Source organism: Schistocerca serialis, chromosome 4 (genome assembly GCF_023864345.2).
Source record: "Schistocerca serialis cubense isolate TAMUIC-IGC-003099 chromosome 4, iqSchSeri2.2, whole genome shotgun sequence".
NCBI lineage: Eukaryota > Metazoa > Arthropoda > Insecta > Orthoptera > Acrididae > Schistocerca > Schistocerca serialis.
In genome coordinates this window covers 953,556,340-953,560,068 of record NC_064641.1, presented here as the reverse complement: position 1 = coordinate 953,560,068, position 3,729 = coordinate 953,556,340, and positions in this window count along the sequence as shown.

Sequence of the window (3,729 nt, the reverse complement as noted above, 5' to 3'; positions counted from 1 at the left end):
CGAGTTCCTGAAGCATTTCCGTAACACTCGAGTGATGATCAAACCTACCAGTAACAAATCTAGCAGCCCACCTCTGAATTGCTTCCATGTCCTCCCTCAATCCGGCCTGATAGGGATCCCAAACGCTCGAGCAGTACTCAAGAATAGGTCGTATTAGTGTTTTATAAGCGGTCTCCTTTACAGATGAACCACATCTTCCCAAAATTCTACCAATGAACCGAAGACGACTAGCCGCCTTCCCCACAACTGTCATTACATGCTTGTCCCACTTCATATCGCTCTGCAATGTTACGCCCAAATATTTAATCGACGTGACTGTGTCAAGCGTTACACTACTAATGGAGTATTCCAACATTGCGGGAATCTTTTTCCTATTCATCTGTATTAGTTTACATTTATCTATATTTAGAGTTATCTGCCATTCTTTACACCAGTCACAAATTCTGTCCAAGTCATCTTGTATCCTCCTACAGTCACTCAACGACGACACCTTCCCGTACACCATAGCATCATCAGCAAACAGCCGCACATTGCTATCCACCCTATCCGAAAGATCATTTATGTAGATAGAAAGCAACAGCGTACCTACCACGCTTCCCTAGGACACTCCAGATGATACTCTCACCTCCGATTAACACTCACCATCGAGGACAACGTACTGGGTTCTATTACTTAAGAAGTCTTCGAACCACACACATACTTGGGAACCAATCCCATATGCTTGTACCTTAGAAGTCTGCAGTCGGGCACCGAGTCAAACGCTTTCCGGAAGTCTAGGAATATGGTATCCGTCTGATATCCTTCATCCATGATTTGCAAGATACCATGTGAAAAAAGGGTGAGTTGCGTTTCACAGGAGCGAATGTCGGGAAGCAGCGAATTACAAACAGAGTCAGCAGTACAATCTCTTCTATAGCGTAGTGAATCTAAAATACTCTGAGCTTCTGCATGAGGATGTCAATCGGTTAGAAACCCGGATTTGAACCTGTATGTGCCCAACAACTACGGACTTCACACTTCGCTCAGATCTCAAACGGCCTCGTTATCAGCGGGCGATTCGTAAGGAGACGTCTCATACCTGGACGGCAAGAGTATGGTACGCTGGCGAACCGGGAGTAGCGAGGAACGTACACGCCTAACGCATCACGAGTAGTTACTGTTGGACGGGGCGTGGTGGTTGACCAGCCTCAGCACGAAGACTGGGTATGACACTGATCTGTAAGCGCACATGTCCATCCTGATCCTCTCATGGTGTACAACTTCACTGATCTGTAGACAAGAAGTTAGCACTAGAAGAATATTTCATATGTTCCAGTGCCCGAAAGACCGCATAAAATTCTGCGTCGAAGAGAGTAAAGTCTCTAGACATTCAGAGCTTGAGGACACGATCAGGGAACCCCACTGAACAACCAATGGAGTCCCCCTTCGTCCCAACCATAAAGACAGCTGTACAGTTGCGGTGCACAGTTAAGATGTCATAAAATAAGGTATTAAAACACATGCAGATGTGCAATCTCTCCTATAATCTAAAATTACTCTGTGCGTCTACAGTAACCAGTGTGGCAGGTGGTTAAAAACCTGAATTTGGAATTCTACTTGCAACATACCAAGTGACTCCAGCGCAGCCGCCGGAGTGGCCGAGCGGTTCTAGGCAATACAGTCTGGAGCCGAGCGACCGCTACGGTCGCAGGTTCAAATCCTGCCTCGGGCATGGATGTGTGTGATGTCCCTAGGTTAGTTAGGTTTAATTAGTTCTAAGTTCTAGGCGACTGATGACCTCAGAAGTTAAGTCGCATAGTGCTCATAGCCATTTGAACCATTTGAACTCCAGCGCACACTGCACGCGGATCACAAACAGCATTGTTGCTCGTGGACCATTGGGGAAAGGGCGGTACAGAGGTGGACGAGCAACAGTATGGTGTGCTAGTGAAGTCGGAGCTGCGACGGACTTACTTGTCTTACACACTATGAGAAGTTACCGCCAGATGGTGAGTGGCAGTTCCCCAGTCTCAGCAATGAGGCTGGATATCGGACTGGTCCTGTAACCACCAGTCGCCATCATCATCACCTCAGGGTGGATAGCGTCGAAAATCTCCATTTAGGACGGCCTCAGTGACTTGTACACTGAGCATCCATAGTGTAGTCATGAATACACAGAAGGATTATAAAACTGGAGCAGACGCGCCCTGTTTTCTCTCCAACACCTGTGGCTAAGATACTTCAAAACGTTAAGTCCCTTCTGGGACTTTGCTTCAGGTCCTTCCGATGTAGTAACCACGATTGCTTGGAGTCAAAAAGAGAACACAAAACAGCCTGGACTCTTTAAAAAGGGAGAATGGTATTTCACATACACAATTCAGATAAATTAAAAATACAATGGCAACGAATAAAAATGAACATATATCACATCTGCAGAAAGCGTAGAATCAGTCTCTGCAGCCCACTGCTCCTGCCTCGTTACTGTACGTTGCAACTGACGATTTGCTGTGGCAACACTGGAGAAGGAACATAAAAACCACAAAATCGTCTGACTGTATGGAGCATTATACAGGACCTCTTGCTGTAGACGTGATATAGTTTACTGTTATGGCAAAGAGAGTAACACTTAAATCACTTTCTTGAGGAACATCATTCTCTTCTTGAAATGATCCGACAGGTCGTCACCAACTCGGGACCTAAAACACCGCATAGGCAGGAAAGACAATATGAAGAAGAGGAAGTGGCCGCAAAAGTCTCAAAAATGGTTCAAATGGCTCTGAGCACTATGGGACTTAACTTCTGAGGTCATCAGTCTCCTAGAACTTAGAACTACTTAAACCTAACTAACCTAAGGATATCACACACATCCATGCCCGAGGCAGTATTCGAACCTGCGACCGTAGCCGTCGCGTGGTTCCAGACTGTAGCGCCTAGAACCACTCGGCCACCCCGGCCGGCCGTAAAAGTCTCATTGTTGGAGTAGCTCTAGAAAACTGTCTCCAAGTAGTGTCATACGCCTAACTGATGTCAACGATATGCCGAGATAGTGATATCTATGTAGGAACGTCCGCTGCATAGTCGCCTGTAGTAAGGTCAGGTTGTCGACGGGGTATCAAAACCTCCTGAATCCACTCTGAGAGCAGCTAAAGAGTTGTATGATCGTTAACAACCAGACCATACGATGGTCACCTATATGCTCCACGTTCTTTTCTACACAGGTGTGTGACGCTCCGGTAACTATTGAGATAAGTGCAGTACAATACTGGTTTGAGGAAACTGCCTCTGTCAACGAGCTGGGAAAGTTGCCTGTCTCCTGTTTAAGATTATAACATTTGAGAAGAATTTCCTTCGACGCTGGTGGCAAATGTCAAAACATGCAATACCGGCTTGGGTCATGACCGAGTCCGAGTCCAGTAGTCCGCGGTGGCTGAGCGGTTCTAGGCGCTTCAGTCCGGAACCGCGCGGCCAACAGCCTTGCCGCAGTGCTAACACCGGTTCCCGTCAGATCACCGAAGTTAAGCGCTGTCGGGCTAGTCCAGCACTTGGATAGCTGACCATCCGGTCTGCCGAGCGCTGTTGGCAAGCGGGGTGCACTCAGCTTTTGTGAGGCAAACTGAGGAGCTACTTGATTGAGAAATAGCGGCTCCGGGCTCGGAAACTGACATACGGCCGGGAGAGCGGTGTGCTGACCACAAGCCCCTCCATATCTGCATCCAGTGACGCCTGTGGGATGAGGATGGCTTGGCGGCC